General features: G+C 32.6%; 1 pseudogene; it reads left to right on the forward strand.

The window, feature by feature from the left end:
* The first annotated feature begins 9,436 nt into the window (after positions 1–9,436).
* Positions 9,437–17,195, forward strand: LOC137646370 (uncharacterized; annotated as a pseudogene).
* The last annotated feature ends 305 nt before the right edge of the window (positions 17,196–17,500 follow it).

A 17,500-nucleotide genomic window follows, 5' to 3' on the forward strand; every position in this document is an offset into this window, starting at 1 on the left:
CTCGCCATGTAAATCCTCGGACAGCTGTTAGCGTCAGGTTCCAATTCTTTTTATGGGCTCTCGTGACATGATTGGTTTCGACCTGGCCTTTCATTAGAAGGGGCTAGCGTTTGATCCCAAGTATGAGGTAGAAATTTATTTCTATTTGAACACGATGTTGTGTTGATATTTATCCGTATTGACTCATTAGTGGTAATTTGAATGAATTACTACCAATTGTGTCACGTGGTGGCCCGGGGAATTGGGTAAAACTCCCTGGTAGGAGACAGATGTCTCGCCAGGTAAATCCTCGGACAGCTGTTAGCGTCAGGTTCCAATTCTTTTTATGGGCTCTCGTGACATGGTTGGTTTCGACCTGGCCTTTCATTAGAAGGGGCTAGCGTTCGATCCCAAGTATGAGGTAGAAATTTATTTCTATTTGAACACGATGTTGTGTTGATATTTATCCATATTGACTCATTAGGGGTAATTTGAATGAATTACTACCAATTGTGTCACGTGGTGGCCCGGGGAATTGGGTAAAACTCGCTGGTAGGAGACTGATGTCTCGCCAGGTAAATCCACGGACAGCTGTTAGCCTCAGGTTCCAATTCTTTTTATGGGCTCTCGTGACATGGTTGGTTTCGACCTGGCCTTTCATTAGAAGGGGCTAGCGTTCGATCCCAAGTATGAGGTAGAAATTTATTTCTATTTTAACACGATGTTGTGTTGATATTTATCCATATTGACTCATTAGGGGTAATTTGAATGAATTACTACCAATTGTGTCACGTGGTGGCCCGGGGAATTGGGTAAAACTGGCTGGTAGGAGACTGATGTCTCGCCAGGTAAATCCTCGGACAGCTGTTAGCGTCAGGTTCCAATTCTTTTTATTGGCTCTCGTGACATGATTGGTTTCGACCTGGCCTTTCATTAGAAGGGGCTAGCGTTTGATCCCAAGTATGAGGTAGAAATTTATTTCTATTTGAACACGATGTTGTGTTGATATTCATCCATATTGACTCATTAGTGGTAATTTGAATGAATTACTACCAATTGTGTCACGTGGTGGCCCGGGGAATTGGGTAAAACTCCCTGGTAGGAGACAGATGTCTCGCCAGGTAAATCCTCGGACAGCTGTTAGCGTCAGGTTCCAATTCTTTTTATGGGCTCTCGTGACATGGTTGGTTTCGACCTGGCCTTTCATTAGAAGGGGCTAGCGTTCGATCCCAAGTATGAGGTAGAAATTTATTTCTATTTGAACACGATGTTGTGTTGATATTTATCCATATTGACTCATTAGGGGTAATTTGAATGAATTACTACCAATTGTGTCACGTGGTGGCCCGGGGAATTGGGTAAAACTCGCTGGTAGAAGACTGATGTCTCGCCAGGTAAATCCTCGGACAGCTGTTAGCCTCAGGTTCCAATTCTTTTTATGGGCTCTCGTGACATGGTTGGTTTCGACCTGGCCTTTCATTAGAAGGGGCTAGCGTTCGATCCCAAGTATGAGGTAGAAATTTATTTCTATTTGAACACGATGTTGTGTTGATATTTATCCATATTGACTCATTAGGGGTAATTTGAATGAATTACTACCAATTGTGTCACGTGGTGGCCCGGGGAATTGGGTAAAATTCGCTGGTAGGAGACTGATGTCTCGCCAGGTAAATCCTCGGACAGCTGTTAGCGTCAGGTTCCAATTCTTTTTATGGGCTCTCGTGACATGGTTGGTTTCGACCTGGCCTTTCATTAGAAGGGGCTAGCGTTCGATCCCAAGTGTGAAGTAGAAATTTATTTATATATATAGATATATATATATATATATATATATATATATATATACATGTATACATATATATATATATATATATATATATATATATATATATATATATATATATATATATATATATATATATATATATATATACACACACACATATATATATACATATATATATATATATATATATATATATATATATATATATATATATATATATATATATATATATATATATGAGAGTTGAAGTGATAATGAGACTTACATGAAATTCTAACAAATTCAAGATATAAGAACATTTAGGGGCATATATATCAATGACGAGCTAACTATATTACTGTCCCATAAACTAATTTTGATATACAATAACTGACAGTCATTGAAAGCCCAGTTAACTTCAAAATTAGTATTTCTTCACTAGAAGACTTACTATGTAACTCATGGATGCTGTTAATTCTGCGGACTTATCGTAGTTTTAATTTTGTTTTCTATATTTACTCCTATTATTGCTTTCTTTAAAAACAAGTGAAAATTCCTTTTGAGAAATACTGTAAAGTCATCAGTTAAAAACAGGGTTATGTAGATTTAATGAAAAGTAAATTCATCGGCAAATGATATCCTTGCATAAATAGATGGATGTTTCCATAAGAGATCACCAAAGCACCGAAGCCAAGGCAGACTTATGGTGGACACCGATGGGCCGTTCAAATATCGTTCAATATTTCTTGCGGTGAAGGCACGAAGGACGCCTATAAACTTGCTAATATAAATTCTGAGAGAGAGAGAGAGAGAGAGAGAGAGAGAGAGAGAGAGAGAGAGAGAGAGAGAGAGAGAGAGAGAGTGAGAGAGAGAGAGAGTTCGCTTTGGGAAAAGGTGAAAAAAATAAATTTGGGAACAGATGGTCATGATATATTTCAGTAATTACATATATAGGGAACCATGTGCTTTAGAAATAACTCCTGTTGTAATCCATGTAACCACATTTGAAAATTTGCATACAAAGGGACACTAGAATGTTTGTCACTATATGTAACCCATAAAAGTAAAAATAAAAAGAACAGTAAAAATAGAAATCGTTTTATTAAAAATCCTTTTACAGAGTGCAGGATATAGATAAAGATAGTATCCGGAAACAACCTCCCTTCACGTTAGTATGCTCATTAATGAAATAAAATCATCCGCTTGAACTACTATATACAGCTATTTGAAGCAAAAATCTCCCTTTTAATTACCCCGATAGAAGAGCTTGAGATTGCCATGGGTCATGTACAATATATTTTGGTTGTTGTGAAGTGTCCGTTGATAGTAAATTCAGAGGAAAATAAAAGACAATACTGGAAAGGTGGGATGTTAGTGGTGCATATGCAATATTGGACCTCATGAAACATGAATTATTCTTCAATCTATACGATATTGATTACAATACTTGACGGATCCTTTTAATTTTAAAAGAAAATGGCTCGTTAAGTTTACTCCTTTGCAAATCAAAATCCGTTGATCCTTTCTTTAGATATCCTTTAATACCTTACACTGACACAAACCACTTTACTCTCTACAGACCAAATAATAAAAAAAAAATGGTTACAGTTGGCTTAAAGTTATGCAAAAAGTTAAGTTGCTGTGGAAATGTAATGATCTTTTTATTCTTTTTTATCATATATTTGGTGAAAAAATAAATTCCCTAAAACAAATTCTTTTCATTGCTAACTATTTTCATGTTAGACTGAGTTTAGGAATATTCATACTCTGATTGTAGCTATGATGTTCATATCAATGGTATTTATTCTAGTACTGATCTCATTAAACATGAAAACCCTATTTTAAAACTTAGATAGATGGTGGCTTATGACTTAGTTATTATTGAACTTTAAAAATAATTGTAAAAAAAAAAAATTATAGTTGGACATTTTTTTTTACTACAGTAAAGTAATAATTCATATGCTATAAGTTAGTTTTCCAGCCCTTGACTTTTCTTACCATATACTAATAAGTGGCTTACCTTGAAAACCAGGTTCAAGTTCAAACAGATGATGCAACTCTCTTTGCACTGACCTAATCTCCTGATTATAGAATTATGTTTTTTTTTTCTTTTTTTTTTTTCATCCCTTAGTGAAATAGGTGCGTGGCATATTATGGGGAATCTGGTTGAAACCTAGCAAAACTCATAGCGTGATTATCAATAGTTCAAGCACATTGGATATAACCCAAACTATCTTTTCATTAGCAATGTCTATTAAACATCATAAGCAACACTTACATTTTTAGACCTGATTTTTTATTGAATATTAATGTTTGAGAAATTTTCTTAGCTTATCACTTAAAATGCGTGAACAATTAGTATATCAAGAAAGTAGGGTAAGACTCTTGGAGACCTATCTCTTGAGGAAAATTATTTATGTGTTTATTTTGATGAGGTTTTAAACAAGTTTTCCCATGTACTGTCTTTAGGGGGGTAATATAATCATAATTCATAAAAAAAATGGCTCTTTAAACTCCATAACCTGACGTAATTATGAAAGCCTGGCACGATTGTTCAATGAACTTTTTGTAAAGTTATCAACTATATTTCGTAATTCTGATCATTATACGTACTCAGATTTCCAAAAGTCTACATCATCCACTACGTAATACAAAGATTGCAGCTAAATCTAACAGTCTTACCCTTTCTTTCATAAGGGTTAATGGTAAAAAGTATTCCAGAAGTTTCAGTTCGGCTATGACGAAATTGGGGAAAAGATTTTCCCAATCACATTGTTGAAATAAAAGAGCTTCAGAAGCAAAAATATTGTACGATTGTTTTCCTGTTAAGTCAATTGCAAAAAAAAAAGTCACATTTCATATTTCATTATATATTCATCTACCTGATATTATTATTCACCTCAATTGATTCTCTTTTATTAGTCTTTTATGGTTCATTAAAAAAATATTCATACCCTTTTTCACTTTTCCAAGAAATAATAAGTCAAGTTATTTATTTGGTAATCCCAGTCTTCTATTCATTCCCATCCCTATGTATTGCCATATTAGTATGATTTGCTAAACAGTTTTGGAATAATTCCCAAAGCGATTCGAAAAAAGAATCCGCTCGTATCATGTAAGTGCGCTCCCGAGGAAAAAAAAAGTAGTATTAAAAATGCAATTTTATAGTTATTTTAAATTACCGTTGCCAAAAGCTAACATAAAATTTGATAGAACAAATCCGAATACAAATCATCAAATTGTTTTATTGGAAACTAACTATAGGTAATACGATTTTAGGCGTTCTATTTATCTTGCCTATGAGTGTTTTTGAATTAATATCCTTTTCACTAAACTATTGCTGTCCATTCATTCCACATGATCAAGTCACTCAATAATTCTGATCCTTACATTTCTCAATGTTAAGTTTTTTCCATATGTATAATCTTATATTTATCACGAATATATATCAAATTACTGGGCATCACTTATGGCACATAAGTAGTTCTCAATGCATTAAAATTTTATTTTCATACTTCTGAAATGTTGCAGCAAGTATTTAGACATTACTATCTTGGCTTCTACAAAAAAAAAAAAAAAAGTAAAGTGTCTCACTAATCAATTGCACTCATTCTGCCAACTGTGTTATTACCTCTATTGTTTGATATACCGCTTCCTTCTTCATACCATCATCTCTCATATATAATAGTGAGTATTTATACATATGAATCAACCAATTTTAACATAGCATCCTGTATAATTAAACTCATTAAGATATTTTCCTCAGTTCTATTTACTGATATTACATCTTCCAGCCTAATCTTAAACTACGAATATTTCTCTTCTCATAGATACTATCAATCTATCTTACTAAATTCCACAACTTACCTTACTATCCCTGATCAGCTTGGTATCATTTGCAAACATTAACCTTTAAACTTCCCAGTTGCAATTTATTTTCTTATCCAATGACTTTGCTACTAATTCCAGTGTTCTTTCTCTGAATTCTAACATCACCCCATTCATAATGTTGGTCAGCCGAGGAGACATAAACTCTGGTCCTAGATATACTTTCTCACCAAAATCGTTCTTCTCTTGTCTAGACACACTCTGAACCCTTGTGACATGCCCACCTTGATATTCAAGAGGTTACTTTTGCATGTATGTGTTTTTTATTTTTTTTTTTACCTTCCCTTATTATATTAAATTCAAAACCATCATTGCTTGACGGTACACTCGGGCACACTATTCTATCTTACTTCATTTCCTCTTGTTTTTTTATAAAGTTTTTATAGCTTATATATGAATTTATTTTATTATTACAGTTTTATTTAATTGTTAATTACTTCTCTTCTAGTTCATTTATTTCCTTATTTCCTTTCCTCACTGGGCTATTTTCCCTATTGGGGCCCTTGGGCTTCTAGCATCTTCCTTTTTCAACTAGGGTTGTAGCTTAACAAGAAATAATAATAATAATAATAATAATAATAATAATAATAATGCCCTTTATATAGTTAAAGTGGCTATTTTTAAGGGTACCAATTCTTACAGGTTGTACTGTTGGTGCAATGTTAGCCATTTTTATGTTACATATTATCATTTGGTCTAAGGATTACATTTATGTTTACTCTGTGTATAGTATTGTATATATAACTTTTGATATCATCATTGATAAGTTTGCTTTCAAGTACAGATATTTTCTTTTTTCTTTTTAACTTCTGTTCTGTCTTGACCAGGGCACCCCAGACCGTGCCAGTATTACCTACGGCATTAAAGTATTCATCAACTATACAGTAATATTAGAAACTTTACAGTTGACTCCAAGCAGTATGATATAATATTATGTTCAGATACTTTATTTTCTCAAGAGAGGCTTTGGTTTAAAGAAAAATAAATCATTATTTTGAAAAGTGGCGCCCTTCATAGGCTAATGGGGTTGCGAATATATATAAGGAATGGTTATCCTATGAATCATAATTTCTGGCTTGAATATGGATGTCACAAGATTCAGGTCATAAGATTTTATGGTAGTCATAACAAATTTCATACTTTATCACATTTATTATAATCCAGAGTTAGATGAGTCTATCTTACCTTGTTTTGTTAATGCTGAGGCTAAGATACAAAAGGATACTCTTTTATGTGCTTGTGGTGATCTAAATTTTCATTAGAGAGTGGTTTCCACAACTTCAGTTTAGACCTTTAGTCTTTGATTCAGAATCAGGCTGTGAGAAATTCATAAGGAGGACTACACACAAATATGACATTTGCTTGGACCTAGCACATGCAGATTACCCTAATGTTAAAAAAAAAAAAAAAAAAAAAAATAAAGTCTGTCCTCCAGTTCTGACTTCTGAGCAGCCTTTCTAATATGCCACACTTTTGTAAGGTATACATGAAATATGAAGCAGACTGGAATGGCATTTTCGAGTGACCCCTTTTTTTGGAATTGGTCCTAATTCTAAAAAGGAGGTTAAGTCTGTTTCTTTCATTCATCAAAGAAAATGTGGTCTGTATAATTGTTAAGTACTCCATCTTGTGAGTTGAAATGCTGAATCAACCTCGAATTTTGGTCCAATTAGGCTTATAGAGGTGCATATATGAGGAGGCAAAAAGTTTATGATCTATGAAAAAGATGATAACTATATTCATCTCAGTGTTGATTCAGAGAGTTCATCCTTCACCTGAAAAAAATGAAATATAATTTGATCATAAAAGAAACACTTTCATCTATAATTTTTGGTGTAGCCTTAACAGATTGTCCATGCTTAAACAAGTGGGCTCTATTACTCACTGGCTAAGCAAAAGGCAAACATGGTATAAAGAAAGCTGATATCTTACTTTATTTATATATATATATATATATATATATATATATATATATATATATATATATATATATATATATATATATATATATATATATATATATATATATATATGTTTAGGTTAGCATTAAGAGGTTTAATTTTAAGAAATTGGAGAGTTCAATATGACTCATATAGGTAATTGGGTTTCACATTAGACTACATATCCCATATCACCTAAAGGATGCCTTCGATAAAACATAAGACTATATACGCTGAAGGTAACCATTTATTTTCTAGATTACAGTATTGCTTCGCAAAGGGTTTAGTGTATGTGACCATATCCCTACAATTTCTCAAGAAGTTTATATGATTGGCATTGAGGTAAGTGCTGATTTTGACCGTGTTAATCGCCTGGTCCTTGTTTCAAAACATGAACACATAGGAGAAGGGTCTTATATCACCATGTTTATAAATTTTCAAACACTATATTGCAAAGAGTAGTTGTTTATAGGTACCATAGTGACTATAGGAATGTAGTACCTGGAGAACACAGGGTAGTATTCTTGGTATAATACTTTTCATATAACGTATGCATGATATCTATTTTGGCTTTGTAGAAGAACTGGCAGCATAAGAATATTAATCAAATTTCTTTGCATAAATTTCATCTTCCGAATGCAGATATGTAGCTGTTAAACGCATTCAAAACTCAGAGTATTACTGTAAATAGTCAAGAAGAGTGAATCCTCAACATAAGATGTTTACAATAATGATGTCTCTTCAGCCATATACTACTCATAGAAAAAATAGGCTTAGATATTGATTGTAAATTCACTATAGAGCAGTGGTTCCCAAATAGGGGTAAATTACCCCACTTGGGGTAATTTCACTTTTGTTGGGGGTAATGACACCTTTTATTTTGGCAGGTGCTGAATAAACATACATATACATATACATACACATTCATATATATATATATATATATATATATATATATATACATATATATGTATATATATGTGTGTGTGTGTGTGTTTGTGTGTATGTATTATTATTGAAAAAATTAAAAATTCAAATATTAGCGAACGCCCAGTATCACCCGCCAGCTCTTAGTTGTCACTTAAGAGGAGGTTAGAGATTGCATTAATTAAGCATGGCAGAAATTATATGTGGACCTAACCAAGCTGACATTGAAATGGGTACCACTATCCAACAACACAATTATGCGTAGGATAGATAAACTGTCAAATGATATCAAAGATCAATTAATTTCACAGGTAAAAAAATAATGGTATCTTGGCCACGTAACTGGCTGCAACAACTAATGTTGCTAGTGTACACAATTAATGGTATACATCCGGTACTCAGGAGAAAGGTAAATTTAAGAAGAAAACACTAAAAAGGATGTAGATGAATTCAGAAAAGTAGATGCCTTTTTTAATGAACCCGATGGTCAACTAGATTGGGAAAACTGCACTGGAGTCTCAACAGATGGGGCGCCATCTATGCTAGGGATTTTTGTCGCATGTGAAAAAGGAAAATCCTTCAGTTATTGCAACACACTGTATTATCCATCATCAAGCACTGGTAGTAAAGTTTTTGCAACCTGATTTCGAAATGGTGATGTGTGACGTCATGAAAATAGTTAATTACAAGTCAAGTGCTTTAAACTCGAAACTATTTAGTTCTTTGTGTGGGAATATTGATTCTTAACATCACTGTCTGCTGTATTATACTCCAATTTCATGGCTATCCCGAGGAAATGCTCTTGAAGGGGTATTTCAGCCCAAAATTGAGAATGAAATGTTTTTGGAAGATAAGGGGCACAATTTAGCACTGAAACTGAAGGATCCAAACTGGATTTCCATTCTGTGCTATTTAGTGGACATATTTTCGCATATAAATGCCTCGAACACCACTGCAAGTACCAGAAGAAAACGTTATCTCATTGAATGAAGAAAATTCAAGAATTCCTTTGCAAACTGCTGCATTCCCCAAGTTAGAGGAGTTTTTGGAAGATACAGATTCTTTACCCTTGAGTGATATGCGGAATATAATGATTGCACGTTTCAATAGCCTGGTTCTGAGGATGGAAGAATATATCTCTGAAATTAACCATGCTTCTATTCAAAATCCATTCAGATGTAACACTGAGCACCTGCCAGACAAACCAAATGGACTCGTATAAGAAATACTTGAAATAAAAGCAAGCAATCCAATACAAATGAAATTTAAATCCATGAAATTATCTTCATTTTGGACTAGCAGTAACAAAGACTTCCGTCTGGCACGTTTAGTATCAGAAAAAATGCTTTTACCATTTGATTCAACTTGCATGTATGAGACCGGCTTTCCAGCTCTTTTGACCATCCGAAGCAAGCAGAGAAATAGATTGAACCCAGAAAGTGACATCAGATGTGCCCTTCTAAAACTATCTCTTCGCATTACTGAAATTATCTCAAAGTTGTCATTTTTCACACTACTGAAGATTTTTATAAGTACATATATACATATATACATATATATATATATATATATATATATATATATATATATATATATATATATATATATATATATATATATATATACATATATATATATATATATATATATATATATATATATATATATATATATATATATATATATATATATATATATATATATATATATTTTCCCACATATTTTCAACTGGTGTGATTAGTTACATGAAATTATTCTATTTGTTTCCAGTAGAAGTATTTATTTACTTATTTGGCATTTTCACTCTGATGAACATTATTCTAATTATATATTCTCCCGATTTATTTTCAACCTTATTATAAGTATGCATTTTTTTATGTTTATTTTCAACAGAAAAAATAGTACTTCTTGATATATTTGTTTCAATAATAATTGAATAAAGGAAGGTTCAACCTAATAAAAGTTTGTTTTACAATAATCATGTTCAAAATTATATATGGTGCGGGGTAACAAGAATTCTGCTAGCCAAAATTTTGGAAAAAGTGGGGTAATGAACAAAAGTATTTGAGAACCGCTGCTTTAGAGAAACACACCCGGTGTAATTCTTCTTTAGATGCACAAAATATTACTAGTTTGAGATAGTTTCAAGAAATTTGCTGATCATTATATACTGAAAATAATTATAAATTTTTATTTCCATGTTTTTTTAGTATTATTCCGCTGTCTTGTCTACAGCGAGTGAATCTCATCAGAATTTCTTGCACAAAAAGTTACGGCTTATTAAATCCTTTATCCCGTATCTGGACATTAATTTCAGGCACCGTTGTTCACTTAGTTCTTCATGTACATTACATGAGATAATTCATAATTATAAACATTCTTTGTATTCAAATCATCCCACACTGTACCATTCACTGTATAGCTCTGGCATAGCTGCTAATTCTACCAGTCTTCCCTTCTCCACCAAAAGCCTTAATGTTACATTGTATTCCAAAGGTTTAATTTAGTTGCGACGGGATTATGGAATGATCTTCGTAATCTGGTAATTGAATCGATGGAATTTCTGAGGTTCAACTTCAGGTGCGTTGCAATTACTTCTCTGTATACCAAGTTGACTTGACTTTCTTTCCAAGTTTATGTGTGATTTATTTATATAGCGTTGTGCCCTATATAAATATATTTCATGATTTCCTATCAAATTCCTTATTCCATATTCATTGCTTCTCTAAGTTTCTGCGCAGGGCTGTTTCCCATGTTGTATCCTGGTTAATAATAATAATAATAATAACAATAATAATAATAATAATAATAATAATAATAATAATAATAATAATAATAACAATAGTTCTGCTTCCTTCCCCTTTAATCCGGAATTATCAAGCCTGGAAACAGAATTCATCATTTTATTATTATTATTATTATTATTATTTTTATTATTATTATTATTATTATTATTATTATTATTATTATTATGATTATCATTATTATTATTATTATTATTATTATTATTATTATTATTATTATTATTATTATTATTAGCATAAACAAGACGGAATCTTTTTTCCAGACAGATTTAATAATAGAGGTGTACCCTTGAAAAGAATCATCTTTATAGAGGAAACAGAGTTTTAGATTCTCTCTCTCTCTCTCTCTCTCTCTCTCTCTCTCTCTCTCTCTCTCTCTCTCTCTCTCTCTCTCTCTCTCTCTCGTTTTATCGAGTTCGGAAGTAAACTGAGATGATGTTCTGTCTATTTTTATAGCGTAATTAATAGGATTGAAAAAGAATTTCCTATTTTTCTAATCCATTGTACAGTTACCTTCATATTTATTTTTAGCTCCATATTATTTATTTATACTTCAAAGAAAAAAAAAATGTAAATCTACTGAGCTAAAATACCATTTTTTGATTTGTCGCACATCTTTACCATTAATCAGAATACAGGTAGATTAAGTAGTCACACCCAGAGAAGTGTTTCAAGAAGGCTCTTTTTCAGAAATAAAATTACTTCATGATGGCCAAGGTTTATCAAAAGAATCGTTTGCAATTAATCCGAATATTATCATATTAACGATATCATTATCGCAATATATTCGATAGCAAGGATATACAATTCAGTTCGCGTCTCTTAATATGTTGTGATTACCTATAATCGCATATCATCATCATCATCCCCATCATCATCATCATCATCTCCGCCTACGCCTGTTGATGCTAAGGGCGTCGGTTAGATTTTACAAATCCTCTATATCTTGAGCTTTTAATTCAATACTGCTCAATTCATCCTCTCCAATTTCACGCTTCATAGTCCTTAGCAATATAGGCCTGGGCCTACCATTTCTTCTAGTGTTTTATGGAGCCCAGTAGAAAGATTGGCGGACTAATCTCTCTTCGGGAGTGCGTAGAGCATGCCAAACCCTCTCCACATACCCCTTAACATGATCTCATCCAGATATGGCAATTGCACAATCTCTGTCATTTAACTCCCAATATTCTTCTGAGGCTTTATACTCAAATCTACAGAATTTATTGTATATTGTTTCAATATCATACATCGACTCTGATCCACACATTGATACTGATCTCACTAAACTGATATATAGCTGATTTTCATATGTAACTTCGGTAGATTTCATTTCCAAATTTTACTTAACCTAGTAATTGTCTGATTTACATTTTTCTATCTTCCATTAAACTCCAATTCTAAAGACCCTGTATAAGAGATCATAGTTCCTAATTATTTAAAAGATTCTACCCCATAATCCTTTCTCCTTCCATTGATACTTAATCTTCAATTGCATATTCATCCTCATCATATCTGTCTTTCTTTTATTTATCTTCATCTCATCCTCCTGTGATATTTCATGCATTCTGGTAAGCCCGCTTTGCAATACCGGTGACGTTTTGCTAAAACTCAAGGACGGCTAATTTCCTAATAACAATCCAGTTCAATCCTTCTCCGCCATAGATAAACAACAATTGTGATTAGAAAAATAAAAGAGAGGAGCTGATAGGGCAAAATATTTACCTAAGATGAAAGAATAGCTAAGAGTACTCGTTCAATGAAATGAACAGCGTCTATGATTAAGAGACAGAAAGACATACAGTAATATACACGTAGAAGGGCGAAGGAGGATATTATTCAAAACAGCTAAAGAAAAAAAAACAAAACAAATATCGAATACGCAGTTGCAAGGTCTATAGATATCAGAGGTCTTCTCAGACCACTTGAGTCACGGCCACCTCCTGGTGGATCACATAGATTTCTTGCTCCCTATCAACAATTTAATGCCCTCGTCTTCGTGGTCATCGGGCACATCGACCTTTTGGGTCAGTTTGGGTCGTACCTTGGTGAAGGAACGTGCTACACTTCTCCGACGACCTGAATGGCTGATTTTTTTTTTTTTTTTTTTTAACAATTGTGAAAAAACAATGATGAACAAGTGCAGTGTGCAAAGGCTTTGTGGGAACTATAAAAATACTGAAAAAGATAACATTCTTTTGCTTTTCCACATGGTGAGCGGCAGAGATGGGTCCATGCTATCAAAAGAAAATGATTCATACTAACCACAAATAGCAGGTTAAGATATTTACAAGTGTTATACCTTATATATATATATATATATATATATATATATATATATATATATATATATATATATATATATACATATATATATATATATATATATATATATATATATATATATATATATATATATATATATATCGTGTGTGTGCGTGTGTGTGTGAGTGTACGATCATACCTGTGGGTGGCTGAATATTGATGCATGTGCGTGAGCTGGCATATATTCGTTAACTCAATATAATGGAACCTAGCCCTACATTATAAAAAAACCTTTCGTCAGGAATAATTAAATTACGCACAGTAGGTTTTTAGTGACATTAGTTTTCATTGTTAACATATTAAAGAAAGAAACTTACATAGCATAAACTATGTTAACTCATTGCTTTCGATCTATTTAACTGGATTTCAAGTTGTTTAGACCGTGATCACTTTTGGCCAAGTCGTTTATGCAGAGTTGTTTAGGTCGTGATCCCTATTTATTCATTAAATAAATTACTTTGTACATTAAAATCACACCCAAAGTTCTCCAAATTGCAGCCCAAACGACTTATGGTCTGAATCACTCTGTCTAAACGATCTGCTCCCATTCAACTACATCTTGATTATCGGCAAATTCTATTTTTTCTAAAACAACCATAATGCAATCAAAATAAGCGTGAACTATCTCGAATGGTAATGCTTTTTTCATTTACTGAACGTTCAATTTTATGTGTGTGTGGGTATTTGTGTGTTTCAAAATCTTTTGCTGTGCTTACGGTTTCAGAGTTTATGAAATGTACATATGAAACATTTTTTTTAATTGAGCGTGAAAAATGTAACTGGTCATTTGTTGAAAAACAATATATTTCTTTGTAGATGTGTGAGATGCATTTCCTGTCTGGGGACATCATTTGGCCAACTTCCCATTTTGATGAAAAGACGGGAAGAAAGTCACTGCAAGAATTTCAGAACCTCGTTTGCGCTCAGGTGCCATCGCTCTTACCAAATTGCCCTTCGTATCTTTCCTCGGCTTCCCACGTAAGAGAAACTCCACAATTGAAGAGTGCGAGGATTTACGAAAGGCATTTGCAAATTGCAATGACAGACAGTATTGCAACACATAATCTACTCAAGGAAGTGGGGTATTTCAAAAACATAGAACAACTTATGTCAAAAATAGACTTTCTAAACACATCATACTGAACAGTTGTAAAAAGAGGTTAATTTAACTTCTGTAGAATTCTGGATCCGCAGAACAGGATATACTCTTGTCCTTGATTATAAATGCCGATAGTTCACTCAAAGCGATTGCTAAAGGTGTCGAAGTTAAAAAGCTAAGAGATTTTTGAATTTCCTCCTCAGATTCGTGATGTAGAGCCAAATTCAAACTATTTTCTAGATGTAATCCTTCTATTACAGGACTCGAAATTTTCCTCACCAATCATATACATAGGTGAGCAGTTGCATTTGATGAAATGCAAAAGGCTAGAATATTCTTCTGAATTTATAATATTTTTATTACTGCTGTATAACAGCATGCCTCAGATGTATAGAATATTGAGGGATCGTAGTTATGTAATCATTCCTAGTTTATCGACTTCAAAAGGGTTTTAGTTTCAAAAAGATTGAACAACTTGGCGAATTTTTTTTCCTGCATTAGGCAAAAACTTGAATATCTTTCACTTAACGATAAAAACTGTGAATATATCGTTGGATGAGATTCATTTAAAGGGATGTTTAGATTACATGAGAGGTAGAATTGTGAGCTCGGGCTTTGACACCTGTGCAGCAGCAGCTAGTGCTGTTTTTTTTTTTTTTTTTTTTTTTTTTTTTTTTTTTTTTTTTTTTTTCTTTATATGTCGAACAGCATCAAGTCATCGTTTAAGGATGTTGCAGATATCATAACCACAAAATTTATCAACATTTATTACTGCATGATATAATAAGGAAAGATATAGTAGATTTAGAAAACATCGGTTTCACTGTCCCTGTAGTCATAACAGACAATAATGCTATCAATAGAAAAGTGACGTAATTTTTTGTTAGTCCACCTAAATCATCCCTATTAAACCAACACCCTCTGCAAATAAGTCAATCATTTTTCTTTGTTTGATTCAGTCCATAACCTTAAAGGCCTCAGAAATCATTGGTTTGGACAAAAAAGATAGTAACGAGGAAACAATGACATTTTTAAATGAATTCTATAACAGGCCATTATCATGACAATTATCATTAATTTTATGATCAAGACTATATTTTTTTAGTATGAATTATTATTATTATTATTATTATTATTATTTTTATTATTATTATTATTATTATTATTATTATTATTATTAGCGCCAATAAACATATACTTGGAATCATACTGTTTCCTTTCATTATTCATTCATAACCTGTGTAAATCTTTATTGAATAAATGGTTATTTTATCATTACAAATGTATTATTTCACTCTTTTTAAAAAAAATTTCAGCAAATTCTCAGCTTATCTCTGTGAATAATGTAACTGGACATTTGGTTGAAAAACAATATATTTCTTTGTAGGTGAGTGAGATGCATTTCCAGTCCGGGGACATCATTTGGAAAACTTCACATTTTGATGAAAAGACTGGGAAGAAAGTTACTGCAAGAATTTCCAAACCTTCTGATGCCGTACCATCGCTCTTACTGAATTGCCCTTCGTATCTTTCCTCTGCTTCCCATGTAAGAGAAACTCCAGAATCTAAGAGAGCGAGGCTTGACGAACGACATTTACAAATTACAATGGCGGAGAGTATTGCTTACCGTAATCTACACAAGGAAGAAAAGTCTTTCAAAAATAAAAAAACTCATGTCAAAAGTAGACTTTTTAGACAAATCATAGTGAACAGTTACAAAACGAGAAGCTTATGTGAACATCTGTAGAATTTTGGATCCCCCCTGAACATCATATACTCTTATCATTGATTATGAATACCGATTGTTCAGTCAAAATTAGAAAGATTCTATTGACGTAATCCTTGTATTATAGTTGGTCATTTCATTATTGAGAAACATTCGTGAAGAGGACTCTAATTTTTTCTCAGCAATCGCATTCATATGTGAGCAGCTGCATTTGATGACACTTAAAAGGCTTGACTATTCTTCTGAATTTGTAATATTTTAATCACTGTTGTATAACTGCTCGCCCCAAGGGTATAGACTATTGAGAGATAGTATTTAAGTAATCCTCCCTAGTTTTTTCGACAAAAAGGGTTCTTGTTTCAAAAGACTTCTGTCCATCAATTGAACAACATGAAAATTGTCTTGCCTACATTAAACAATAATTCAAATCTCTTTCCCCTAACGATAAAACTGTGAATCTATTGTTTGACGAAATTCATTTAAAGGCATATTTAGATTATATGGGAGGTAGCATTGTGAGTTCGGCTTTTGACACCTGTGGAGCAGCAACTAGTGCAATGGTTTTTTGTTGAACAGCATCAAGTCAACGTTTAAGGATGTTGTACATATCATACCCACAAAATGTATTAACGCTGAAACATTGCATGCTATAATAAGCAAGGTTATAATAGGTTTAGAAAACATCGGTTATACTGTCCTTGTAGTCATAACAGACAATAATGCTATCAATACTAGAGCGATTTAATTTTTTGCTGATCCACCTAAATTATCCATAGTATACCGACACCCTCTACATATAAGTCGACCACTTTTCTTTATGTTTGATTCATTCCATATTTTTAAATACCTCAGAAACGATTGGTTTGGACAAAAAGATAGTAATTAGAAAGCAATGAGATATCCAAAATTTTCTTTTACAGGCCATTATTATGCAAATTATATTAAAATATATTATGCTCCATTAATTACCTTGTAAAAGCTATACTCGTTATAGGCAAAAAAAAAAAATCATTCGAGTGGTTTAACACAAAAAGCTTTATGGCCGTCTAA

The sequence above is a fragment of the Palaemon carinicauda genome, chromosome 9 (genome assembly GCF_036898095.1).
Source record: "Palaemon carinicauda isolate YSFRI2023 chromosome 9, ASM3689809v2, whole genome shotgun sequence".
NCBI classification, from domain to species: Eukaryota; Metazoa; Arthropoda; class Malacostraca; order Decapoda; family Palaemonidae; genus Palaemon; species Palaemon carinicauda.